We start from the raw sequence: 13,730 nt of genomic DNA on the forward strand, positions 1-13,730 counted from the left end.
GAACGTGTAGTGCAGAGGGCCAAACAGATCCGTGTATCAGCAGGCGGGCTGGTTGCGGGGTAGGAGGCAGTAGTTGGGCTTGGTAAGTTCCCTTTCTCTGCCCGTCACAGAACCGTCGCTGGTGGGTTTCTCCCTGGGCTCCAAGGCCTTGGCCACCTGCATGGGCTTGATGGGCAAAGAAGGAAAAGTAATGAAGACATAAGTGTGTGTGGCATATTCTGAAGATAGAATTACAAAGCATAAAACATGTTTATCTTTATATCTTTTTTTACACGTTTTTACAATGATAAACAACTGGAAAAAATCAGAACCAACAAAAAGCCACATGGCTTTGCAGAGTTGAGCTGTTGGGAAACAACCTTGAGAAGCCCAGGAAAAGCCAGTAACTGCACTGGAGTCTTCCCGCAGGCCGGGAGGGGGCGGAGCCTGTGATGTCACGCCCCCCCAACTGCTCGGGCAGGAGCACTTTGCACAAAGCAGCACTGCACGTGGACCCAGCCCAACGCACTAGAGCGTCAGCACAGAACAAGGTGGTCGTGTTTTTCGATCCCACACTCGCCCGGGGCCAGGCTGACCTAAAACACCACAGGCAGATTCTCTGGAGTCGGAGACTTCTAACCACATGTCAGTGACGATTAGTTACAAAGGGAAAGAGAACTCGCCCCACTGGACACCCAGTGACAGAATAATGTTGTCACAGCTACAAACAGGAAAAATCAGTCTCGGAGACAAGACACCGTTCCCTGTCGTGCTGGGACAAGTCCTCTGGTTGCATCCTCGACCCTGGGAATCGTAATCTCTGCCCTCAGAAGGCTTTCCAGGCTGGGCTCGTAGACTGTGGCCTGGTGACTTCCCAAGGACGATCTGCAGAGTTAAAGGAACCTGACCTGCATGTAAGATTTAGTTTTTCTCTATCTCTGCAAAGTGCACTCTTGGGGAGAGACCGCAGACCCTCATTACCCTGCTGTGGATGAGACACAGAGACCGCGCCGCGCCGCTTGGCGCAGGCCCGCGAGAATGCACGGCAACAGCGCGAGGCTCAGCGTGGAGGCCGCAGCAAACGTTAGACGGTGGGCAGCACAGGCAACTCGGATTGGCCTTTTTATCCTTTTCAATTGTGTTAGAACTTGCCTCCTAACTCTTCAGATTCCCCACAAACAAACGTCACAGTGATGGGCCTGGGCCTCTACCCAAGTCCCCAGAGATATTCCCACTGACTTCATTTCTGTCGTCATTAACGGCATGTGAGAAAATAAGTTCAACAAACTTGTGTGGGCTTGTGTACTCAGTGCAGATCTCCACCGTCAAAGTAAAGGGTTGAGGCAATTATGTGGATGATTCAGGCAGAACCTACCGGGCCCTGGGGACGCCTCCCTGCTGCCGCCGCCCCTGCCAGTCGCGGGGACTCTCTTCACTCCGTTCTCCGCTCACGGAACTCTGGTCTCACTCCGTCCTGGACCACTGGAGCTTGTCACCGGAATAAATGTATCACGTTGGAAACAAACACCAGCGAGGAGGTGCTCTCGTTTCCCGGGCGGGTGGACGGGCTGGGAGCCCGGGCGGTGGACAGTGGGGGACGATGGAGGCACACAGTCAGGGAGAGCATCTGAAAGGAAGGGAGCTCCGGCCATGCAGAGAACTTTCTCACGGGAGCCTGCTTTTTTTTTTGTACAGATAGAGTGGGAGGGAGAGAGAGGAAGAGAGAGAGAGAGAGAGAGAGAAACATCGACGTGAAAGGGACACATCGAGTGGCTGCCACCCGCACGACCAACCAGGGCCGGGGACAAACTGCAACCAAGGTACGTGCCCTTAGCGGGAACCGAACCCGGGTCTCTCCGGACCGCAGGCCGATGCTCTAACCGCTGAGCCAAACCGGCCAGGGCTCACGGGAGCCTGCTTTGCTATTTATTGCTGTTGATGGCTCCTGGGGAGAACAGCACAGACACTAAAATGAAGGAGAATATTTTGACCCATGTCACCAATCATGTGGCTTTACAGCCTCCTCGTTAGACCCAATTTCTAATCACCAACCAGCACACGAGCCTCATGACGGGAGGCGATGTTCCTGATAAGAAGGCCTGAAGAACTATCAGTTGGGATAAAGCAGCCGAGTAAATAAAAAGCTCACCAGCAAAGGCTGCCTCCTCCTTGGGAGACTGAAGGTGTGCCCATGGCCTGCTGTCTGACCATGTGATAAGGGGCACAGGCTGAGGCAGTGCTGGTCTCCAACAACGGCTGTGGGTACAAGTGACAGGGTTGTGCCTTTCGAATAATTTGTTATGTTCCAGTTTTTTTTTAAATTAATTAATTAATTTATTTTTGTTACAGATGTTTCTCCTTTTTCCCCCATAGATTCCCCCCCTCACTCCCCGCCCTGCCCCCAGCTTTGTTGTCTATGTCCACTGTTCATGCATACATGGATATAAGTTCTGTGTTTTATCTCTCCCCCAACAGCCCCTCTTCTTATCAGTATGTACCCCACTTCCACATCTCTGGGACTACTCCATTCCTCAGATTGTTATGTTCATTATATTCCACAAATAAGTGAGATCATATGATACTTGGCTTTCTCTGTTTGGCTTGTTTCGCTTAGGATAATACTTTCCAGGTCCCTCCAAGTCATCTCAAAGGATAAGAGATCTTTCTTTCTCACAGCAGCATAGTACTCCATTGTGTATATGTACCACTGCTTTTTATCCATTTGTCTACTGATGGACATTTGGGATGTTTCCAGATCTTAGCTATTGTATATAGTGTAGCTATGAACATGGGGGTACATCTATTCTTTCTGATTGGTGTTTCAGGCTTCTTAGGGTATATTCCTAGAAGTGGGATCACTGGGTCAAATGGCAGTTCAATTTTTAATTTTTTGAGGTTACACCGTATTGTTTTCCATAGTGTCTGTACCAGTCTGCATTCCCACCAGCAGTGTACTAGAGTCCCCTGTTCTCCACACCCTCGCCAATACTTGTTGTTTGATGATTTGTTGATGGCGGCCATTCTGACAGGTGTGAAGTGATACCTCATCGTTGTTTTAATTTGCATCTCTCTGATGATTAGTGATGTTGAGCATTTCTTCATATGTCTCTTAGCCATTTATATGTCCTGTTTGGAGAAGTGTCTATTTAGTTCCTCTGCCCATTTTTTAATTGGGTTGTCTTGCTTTTGTTGAATTGTATGAGCACTCTATATATTTTGGAAATTAACCCCTTATCTCATGAATTGTTGGCAATTATGCTCTCCCATAGAGTGGGTTGCCTTTCCATTTTGGTGGTTGTTTCTTTTGGTGTGCAGAAGGTTTTGAGTTTGATATAGCCCCATGTGTTCATTTTCTTCTTTGTTTCTGTTGACTTAGGTGATGTATCAGTGAAAATTCTGATGCATATGATATCTGAAGTTTAGTTGCCTGCATTTCTTCTAGAATTTTTATGGATTCATGAGTCACATTTAAGTCTTTTATCCATTTTGAGTTTATTCTTGTGTACGATGTAAGTTGATGGTCTAGTTTCATTTTTTTGCATGTGGCTGTCCAATTTTCCCAACACCATTTATTAAAGAGGCTATCTTTACTCCACTGTATTCTCTTGCCTCCTTTGTCAAATATTAATTGAGCATATTGTCTTGGGTCCATTTCTGGGTTCTCTGTTCTGTTCCATTGATCTATCTGCCTGTTCTTGTGCCAGTACCAGGCTGTTTTGATTACAGTGGCTTTGTAGTATAAGCTGAAATCTGGTAATGTGATCCCTCCATCTTTGTTCTTCTTTTTTCAAGATTGCTGTGGCTATTTGGAGTCTTTTTTGGTTCCATATAAACTTTTGAAAAATTTGTTCTAGTTCTCTGAAGTATGTTGTTGGTATTTTGATGGGGATTGCATTGAATCTATAGATTGCTTAGGGGAGTATGGACATTTTAATGATGTTACTTCTTCCAATCCATGAACAAGGTATGTGCTTCCATTTTTTGGTATCTTCCTCTGTTTCTTTTTTCAATAACCTCTAGTTTTCTGCAAATAGGTCCTTTATTTATTTGGTTAAGTTTATTCCTAGGTATCTTAATTTTTTTGCTGCGATGGTAAATGGGATTGTTTTTTCAGTTTCTCTTTCTATGAGTTCATCATTGGTGTATAAGAATGCCGTCGATTTCTTGACGCTAATTTTGTATCCTGCTACTTTGCCAAATTTATTTATTAAGTCTACTAAATTTTTGATGGAGTCTTTGGGGTTTTCTACGTATAGCATCATGTCATCTGCGAATAATGACAGTTTCACTTTCCTCTTTCCAATATGGATCCCTGTTATTTTTTCTTCCTGTCTGATTGCTGTGGCTAAGACTTCCAGTACTATGTTAAATAAGAGGGGCGAAAGTGGGCATCCTTGTCTTGTTCCTGTTCTTAAGGGAAATGCTTTTAGTTTCTGCCCATTGAGTATAATGTTGGCTGTAGGTCTTTCATATATGGCCTTTATTATGTCGAGATATGATTCCCTTCATTCCCAGATTGCTGAGCATTTTTATCAGAAATGGGTGCTGGATTTTGTCGAACACTTTTTCAGCGTCTATTGATATGACCATATGATTTTTATCTTTCATTTTGTTTATGTGGTGTATCACCTTTATTGATTTGTGAGTACTGCACCAGACTTGCATCCCTGGGATGAATCCCACTTGGTCATGGTGAATAATTTTTTTGATTATTGTTGGATTTGAGTTGCTAGTATTTTGTTCAGGATTTTGGCATCTATGTTCATCAGGGATATTGGCCTGTAGTTTTCCTTCTTTGTAATGTCTTTTTCTGGTTTTTGGAATTAGAATTTAGCTGGCCTCATAAAATGAGTTTGGAAGACTTCCTTCTTCTTAAATTTTTTGAACTAGTTTGAGGAGAATGGGTATTAGTTCTTTAAATATTCAGTAAAATTCCCCCGTGAAGCCGTCCGGACCAGGGCTTTGGTTTGCTGGGAGAGTGTTGATTACATCTTCAATTTCTTCTGTTGTTATTGGTCTGTTCAAGTTTTCTATCTCTTCCTGGTTCAGTTTTGGGAGACTATATGTTTCTAGAAATTTGTCCATTTCGCTTAGATTGTCGAATTTGTTGCTGTATAATTGTTCATAATATTTGTTAATGATCTTTCGTATTTCTGTGGTGTCAGTTATTATTTCTCCTCTTTCATTTCTGATTTTGTGTATTTGGGTTCTCTCTCTTTGATTCTTGGTGAGTCTAGCTAAGGGTCCATCAATCTTGTTTATCTTTTCAAAGAACCAGTTGTTTGTTTTATTGATACTTTGAATTGTTTTTATGGTCTCCATGCTCTAATCTTTACTATTTCATTCCTTTTACTTGCTCTGGGGTTTTGTTTTTGTTTGCTTTCTAGTATTTTAAGTTGTGAGGTTAGATATTCTGTTAGAAATTTTTCTTACTTCTTGAGGTAGGCCTGTAGTGCGATGAACTTCCCTCTCAGAACTGCTTTTGCTGCATCCCATAGATTTTGTGTTGTTGTGTGTTCATTTTCATTGGTTTCCAGGAAATTTTTAATTTCTTACTTGATCTCCATGGTAACCCATTTATTGTTCAGTAACATGCTATTTAGCCTCCATGTTCTCAAATGTCTTTGTATGTTCTTGTTGCAATTGATTTCTAGTTTCATGCCGTTGTGATCTGAGAAGATGCTTGATAGTATTTCAATCTTCTTGAACTTGTAGAGACTTGCTTTGTGTCCTATCATGAGGTCTATCTTTGAGAATGTCCCATGTGCACTTGAGAAGAATGTGAATTCTGCAGTTTTAGGGTGTAATTCTCTGTAGATATCTATGAAATCCATTTGATCTAGCGCTTCATTTAGAGTCTGTGTTTCCTTGTTAACTTTTTGTCTAGAAGATCTATCCAGTGATGTCAGTGGGGTGTTGAAGTCCACTGCTCTGTTTGCATTGCTGTTGATTTCTCCTTTGAAGTCCTCCAAAAGATTTTTAATATATGTCGTTGCTCCTATATTGGGTGCATATATGTTTATCAAGGTTATATCTTCCTGTTGGATTGATCCTTTCAATATTATGTAGTGGCCTTCTTTGTCTCTAGTTATGGCCTTCATTTTGAAATCTCCTTTATCAGATATGAGTGTTGCTACCCCAGCTTTTTTTTTTTCATTTTGTTTTGCTTGAAAGATTTTTTCCATCCCTTCACTTTCAACCTATGTGAGTCTTTTGTTGTGAGGTGGGTCTCTTGTAAACAACATATATATGAGTCATCCTTTCTTATCCGGTCAGCTACTCTGTGTCTTTTTTTTGGAGCATTCAAACCATTCACATCTAAGGTGATAATTGATATGTACTTATTTATTGCTATTTGTGTTTAGTGTGGTTGTATTTTTCTTCTTATTTCTTCTACTAATGATAGCAGTCCTTTTAGCATATCTTGCAGTGCTGGTTTTGTGTTAATATATTCCCTTAGTCCTTTTTTGTCTGGGAAGCTCTTGACTTGACCTTCTATTTTGAATGATAGCCTTGCTGGATAGAGTAGTCTTGGATTCAGATCCTTGTTTTTCATGACCTTGATTATGTCATGCCACTCCCTTCTGGCCTGTAGTGTTTCTGTTGAGAAGTCAGTTGAGAGCCTCATGGGTTTTCCTTTGTAGGTAACCTGTTGCTTATCTCTTGCTGCCTTTAGGATTTTCTCCTTGTCTTTAATTTTTGGCATTTTAATTACTATGTATCTTAGTGTGGGCCTGTTTGGGTTCCTCTTAATTGGGGCTCTCTGTGCTTCTTGAATGCCTTCTTCCTTCACCAAGTTAGAAAAGTTTTCCGTTATAATTTCTTCACATATATACTCTACCCCTTGCCCATTTTCTTCCTCTTTGGGGACTCCTATGATGCGAATGATATTATGTTTCCAGTTGTCCCACAGTTCTCTTAAGCTATTTTCCTGTTTTTTAATAGTTTTTTCCTTTTGGTTTGCTGATTGGTTGATTTGTTCTACCCTGTCTTCTAATTCACTGATCCAGTCCTCAGCTTCCTCTACTATGTTGTTTAGACCTTCCAATGTGTCCTTAATTTCCGCTATGTCATTCTTCATTTCCACTTGGTTGGTTTTCAATGTTTCTATATCTTTACTCATGGTGCTGATGTCCTTACTCGTGCTGTTGAGCTTCCTCAAGATCATGGCTCTGAACTCTACCTCTGATAATTTGCTTAGCTGAGTTTCATTGATCTCATCTTTGATAGAGTTCCTGTTCTTTCATTTGGTATTTGTTCTTTTGTGTCACCATTTTGCCTATCTCAGTGGATTTTGGAGCCTGCCAAATTTTCCCTGTGGGTATTGGTGTTCTGCTGTTTGTGGCTCCCTCTATTGGGTTTGGATGAGCCTGGGTGGGCCCACATTAAACACCACTGTCAAGTCTTACTTTCCTGGGTAGATTTGCAAGCCTTGGAATGTAGCCCTGGTGTTCTGCCTAAGAGGATTCCAGTGGGTGGGATAGATGCTGGTTGTTAATGAGCCTCAATTTGCATTTCTTTGCCTCACCTGGGAAAGGTTGAATCTCTGGGGGGTAGGGGGATGCTGCTGTTTCCCACACCTCTGGGAAGGAGCACACTGGCCAGTCCTTTGTGGCTACAACTCAGCAAAAACTCTGAGTGCCCTCCAAATTTTGGGTGTCCCCACAGAGTTCCTGCCCAGTCTGCCCTCCCTCTTCCACAGCCCCCAGATGAGTGGTTGTGGATATTTTAGTGCTCTGTCCCTCTGTCCTGGCTCTCTGGGCTGTGGAGCGGGCTTGGTCTCTATTCCCCAAGGGCGCTGCTCACAGCTAAGATGGCTGCTGTCCATGGGTTCCCAACCCACCACCCTCTTGCGCCTTTGTAGATCCTACCAGTGTCCCTGGTTATATGGTCCTGTCCTGCTCTTTTCTGTGTGTGTGTGTTTTTTTTTTTCCGAGGATTTGTCTTTATTTTAGTTGTAATTCCTGTTTGGTCCTGGGAGATTGTCTGCGTGGCTTCTATTCACTCCACCTCCTTTTTCACCTCCTCTCAGCCTACCTTGTGTGCAGCTGGGTCGCACAGGCCTTTTTGGTGCCCCAGCACCCTGCATGTCCTGCGGGTAACTGGATCGCTCAGTCCCTCTGTGGACCCGGCTCTATGCCTATGTTATGGGCTGCTGGGTCGCACAGGCCTCTCTGGTGCCCCCGCACCCTGCAGCTCCCACGGGCGGGCAGCTGGATCACTCCAGTCCCTCTTGGGCTCCAGCTTCCCACTGCTCTTGTGAGCTGCTGGACCGCCCACACCTCTATGGAGCCCCAGGTCCCACCGCTGGTGTCTGGGGAGTGCTGCTGCCCCATGGGGCTCAACTCCTGCTCAGCTTTTGCTGTAGTTTTTGGGGATGGGTCTCAGCTGTTGGTCTGTGCTTTTGTTGCCTGGGGATGGATGTCTGCTCCTCAGCCTCTGTTGCTGGGGGTATATCTGGACTCTGATCGGGCTGCTACTATGGGGGATGGTGCTGGGCTCCGGGCTGTCTGCAGATTCCACGACCAGCACCTTGGGAGCTCCACTGCTGTGCACTGGTCTGTGTTGACAGAGTGTCCACTGGTCCGATGGTGCCAGGTGTGCTGGTGGGCTCAGGTTGCTGGGCCCCAGCCGCTCCCACTGCCTCCTCCCAGGGAAACCCCAGGATCTTTCAAAATGGTGGGACCTCCCCGCAGAGCAGGGAGAAGCGCCCTGAAGGGCCGCTCACCGCGTAGCCGGCAGCTCTGTCCACGGCACAGGGACCTTGTGCTCTGCAGCTCTGCACTGCTCGGGTTTGGTCGTCCACCTGCACGTCCACTCACACTCTCTCACACACTCACCCTCCCTCTGGTCCTGCCTGCCGCCGTCTTCAGTAGCTATCGCCATGTGGCAGTTTTCACTCTTGTCCATAGAGTGCGTGTCAGACAGAACATCTAGAAGCACCGCTTTCCTTCTCTATGAGCCTTCCAGAATATCCTTCTATATCTGCATTTGAGCAAAGTTAACCATGTGGCGAATCTTGAGATGTTTGACATCTTTATTTATGGGAACATACTGCACTTTCTCTAACCGTACAGCCGAACTCCAGGCCTGGGGCGCTCCCTGAGTTGCTAGCACAGTGTGGCGACTAGTGTGACATTTTCCACAATTTGCCAGAGTTCCTACAAAACACCAGGTCCATGTTGGCATATATGCTCAGAATTGAACCCTCCAGCATAAACCGAGGTCTTGTTGCCTTTGGCCCCAGGTTCACAGCAAACCTGTGACCGTTCCCAGGATGTTGCTCTGGTAACCGATAGCTTTGTCACAAACTACCTCAACTCAGTGGCTGGCCACCGCTGGTCATTTCTTCTCATTCTCCTCTGTGGACTGGGCTCAGGAACGGGGTTCTGTCCCCCTGGGGCCCGGGGTGCTGGGACACAGGGGACACTTCTTCACCCACATGTCTGGTGTCATCTGGTCAGGGGCCTCTGCCCACGTGGCCTCTCGGGTGGCGAGCAGGGACTGCTCACTCATGGTCACAGGGTCTGCCTTCTCACTTGGAGCCCAGCTCCCAGGAGGAGGCCGCCACACACTTCCGGTCTTCGTGATGCAGGGGCTTGCCTGGGGCATTACGTCTGCCACACGGTGACAGGGCCAGCCAGGAGCAGGGGGAATAGTGCCACCTCTGAGGAGACGCAACGGTACCAGCGGAGGGAAGACATCGATGCTGGATGTGTCTGGGCCTCAGAGAGGCCTCCTGGCCGCTCAGGTGGGCGAGGGGGCACTGCTGTTGGACTCAGTGCATATGGATGGCATGTTTCTACTATTTCAGAGATAGGAGGAAGCTTAGCTATCTTCTAAAAACATGTTTCTCAAACAAGTGTATGGTCATCCATGCCGGAAGCATCTCGGATCATGATCAGTCTACAAAAGTGTGTATGCGTACAAGTATACATGTGTGCACGCCTATACATATCCCTGGACAAACACACGAGTGACAACAGGTTCAGGAGGCAACGCTGATCCTTAATATGTGTGCTGAGCCCTGCTGTCTTTTAATCTGTTTCTTTTTAAAGAAAGTTGGTCTTGACCCATCTAGTTGATTTCATGACCTACCAATGGGGCAGCATTGTGATTTAAAAAACGCCATCTCACCCCTGGACTCGGTTTGCGGAGAGGCTGCTGCGCAGCGGAGCAGTGGGGTGGTGACTCTCTGGGCAGAACAAGGGCCCGTTGAAAGCCTACCCCGGAGACCTGTGTGTAGACTCGAGCTTGGCTGTGGCCAGAATGCAGGGTGGGTGAGCCAGTGGCTGGGTGGCTTCATTCCATTCTGTGTCTTTCCGTATCACTGCCGTCCGGGCTGGAGCCGTCTCTACAGCATTCTCTTTGGCCCTCAGACCCACAGTTACATCCTGATGATCTTCTCTGTCGCTCCACAAAACGCTCCTGAGCAGCGCTTGTGTGACTTGGTTGGTTCTCCCTGCTGCATTGCTACACTCAGAATCCTCGGGCAACTCTGCAACAGAAGGGTGACCTCCTGCAGACTCCATGTTCACATACTCTGCCCAGTGGCTGCACTGCTAATTTGATTTCGCTGCTGATCAGAGATAGGAAGGGAATTGTAATTGAAATGCATTGCAACCAATTTGTAAATGTTGGTGCGCATTATCCATCATTGTTATGCTATTATGCTATTAACATAAATTATCATATAGAGGTCATTTAGAATTGTTAACCAACACAGGTATATCTTATTCCTGGCGGTAATTACACATGAGGAAAGGAGTTGGGCTACATGTTGCATGGTATTATTGAGTGGACTACTGATGGACAGCAGTCATTAAGTAATGTTAGCACTGAAAAATTACCTTGTTTCTAGCATTCTATGAATTTTCTGTTATGCATGAATTTAAGGTTTCATTCAAATAAACAATAGATTTTTCTTAAGAACACACTTTTGGAGCTAAGTTTTTTTGAAGTCATTATTCTGCTTCATACTAATTTAATATTGATTTTAATGAGTTTTTGTCTCACATTTTTTAGCTTCGTATAGAACATTTTTTTAAACAAAAAACACTAACTCATTACTAGTGAATTCTTGGTTGACTACATGGACTCCCACCTCGTTTGTATATTGATGAATTGTGTCCTATATTCTCAAGCAAATTGGGACCAAAAAATAATAAGCTTGCACTTCCAAAGGTGAGTGTTCCCTCTGCTGGGTCTGAGGGCAGGTGCTGTGCTGAGGCTGTGACCCTGTGGAGAGACCCTGTCCACGAGATTCTGTGCTGTGTGTGGCCTTCACGGTACAATAGTAAAAGGAAAACTAAGATGGATGATAGGATGGGAGGTAGAGCCAGATGGGGAACACTGCATTTCTCAGAGCTAAGCTTTGGGAATCTTTGCAGATTCTCAGCCAGAGGTTAGGTTGTCAGTGGTGCACAGTGAAAACACTGGCCATGTTAGGTGAGCCCTTCCTACCACCGATGTCCAGGACAAAATGTTAAGTGACAAATGGGCCCTTAGCAGAATAATGTGCTATCATTCCATCTCAACCCAAAGCGTCCCACTAGTTCTGGGACTGTTGAGTCTACGAAAGTCACATGGTACAGATGTCATGAGGTGGCGAGGACAGAGCCTATGTGACATTCTGAAGCTGTGAGCTGGGCGGCGTGGCTGATTCCTTGGTGCTCAGTCAGAAAATAATTGCACATAAACTTACAGAGCACATGCTACTGTGAGTCTTTGTTATTCTCCAATGTGGGGTGCTAAATGTCAGCTCAGGGCACTAAGATGTTTCTAAGGGATGAGATCTAAAATAGTCATGGAGGATGAGAGACGTGTATTACAGAAGCAGCTCCTGATAAGCTCAGGGCATTGTGATGCTGAAGACTAAGACACTCAGAGGGCCCACAGTCCCAGCTGTGTCCCCAGGTGGGGTAGACCAGCACAGCAGAGGAAGTGGGTGCCTTCTCTCTGGGCCTGTAACGCGCAAGGAGTCTGTATCCATAAACACCGAAGTCTGAGTCAGTGTAGCAAAGATGTTTCATGATGAGCGGCATGGAGATCTGGGGCAGGAGAAGGAACAGATTTTCATGTTCCCACGTCTCATCGACAGTGCTCTCCAGGATTCCCACTCACCGAGTGAAATTGCCAAAATTGCTGGTCTATTTGCATTATTTAAGTGGTTTTCTCTCACTTTCTTCCTCTGCTCCCTCTCTTTTCTCTTCTCCTTTCCTCCCCTCCTAACTCCGAGCAGAGTATTATTTAATATCACCCTGACTGTGTCTTTGAGGTGGTATAGAAACATTAAACTTTCTTCAAAATTTTAAACTTATATATGGTCTAGTCTTGGTTCTAGGATATCTAATTTTTCAAACCTCTATGCCTTACTTTCTGTCAGCAGCAATTCTTCATTTCTTTGGTCGGGTAACCGTTTTGAGTAGATGATAAGAGCTAGGGACCCTTTGCCAGAAACATGCACTATTATATACATTTAAACTCAATGAAAAAAAAAAAAAGAAGATCCACGCACAGCCTATCATGTTTAACAAAGATGCTCTAGACCACCACAGATTTCCCCTTCAACCAGCAGGTGGAGAGTCTATTTTCTCCTGGAGAAGGTGCGCCCTTCTCCGTGTACAGAAGCGAGCGGCGGCAGGGCGGAGCGCACGGAGCGTGGCCCTTCGACGCCGCGGTCCACAGAGCCCGGTCCGAGGGGAGACGGCGGCGGAGCGCAGGGCGAGCGGCTGAGTGAGGTGGACTGGACGCTTCCGCAGGTCTGTCCGTGGCGGAGAGAGGGCCCCCCTGTCCCTCCAACGAGTCTGGAGGCCGAGATGAAACAGCAGGGCTGTTACCGCGCTAGGGACGTCGGAAGAAAACGGCCCCTGTGGGCCGGCGGGGGTGGGCGGAGACCGCAGAAGTCCATTCCCTCCGAGTTCTGGAGGCCAGAAGGCCAAGATCAACATCTGCAGCCCGAGACCGGATTTCCAGGAAGGCTGGCGACCCGACACGAAGGCTGTTTCCTCCTGTTCTCCCCACTGCTCCCTTCTTCCCGCACCGCTGGCACGAGCACCGCTGCCTGCTGCGCAGGGGAGAGCGCCGGCCTCATTCCCCTCGGCTGCTGGAGACGACGGTGTCCCTCTGCCTCTGCAGATCCCCGCCTCGGCATCCCCGCCTCGGCATCCCCGGTTTACACGAACAATGGAGTTTTGTGTCTGCTTGCACTTTACAATGTCCATCTTGAGTATTTCACGTGAAATAGAGAGGTGTGTTTCATATCGTGCTCTGTCTTAAAGCCCTTCAGACCAGGCCCTTCAGACCAGGCCCTTCAGACCAGGCCAGGGGTGGAAGCCCGGCTGCCCACTTGCGTGACCTGGGGCCGGTGTCTCACCCTCTCTCTGCCTTTGTCTCATTCTCCCGATCTTTAATTTTTGTTTTGCATTTTATTTTGTATTTTTCAACTATAATTTACTTTCAGTATTATTTTGTGTTGATCTCAGGTGTACGGCAGAGTGGCTAGACCATCACATACTTGACCGTGTCCACCTCGGTATTCCGGTGCCCACCTGGCACGTGCGCAGTTACCACGATATTACTGACTCTGTTCCCTGCGCTGCGCTTCACCCCTGTGGCTGTTCTGTAGTTCCCACGTTGCACCGACCTTTGATGTTTTCATGTAGACTTGTGTGTGGCTTGCAGGGGCTATTTGGTAAGAGAAACTCGACAGTGATGACCGGTGCCCGTTTCACACGTGACTTCCCCTTCTG

Source organism: Molossus molossus, unplaced genomic scaffold, assembly GCF_014108415.1.
Source record: "Molossus molossus isolate mMolMol1 unplaced genomic scaffold, mMolMol1.p scaffold_m16_p_20, whole genome shotgun sequence".
NCBI lineage: Eukaryota > Metazoa > Chordata > Mammalia > Chiroptera > Molossidae > Molossus > Molossus molossus.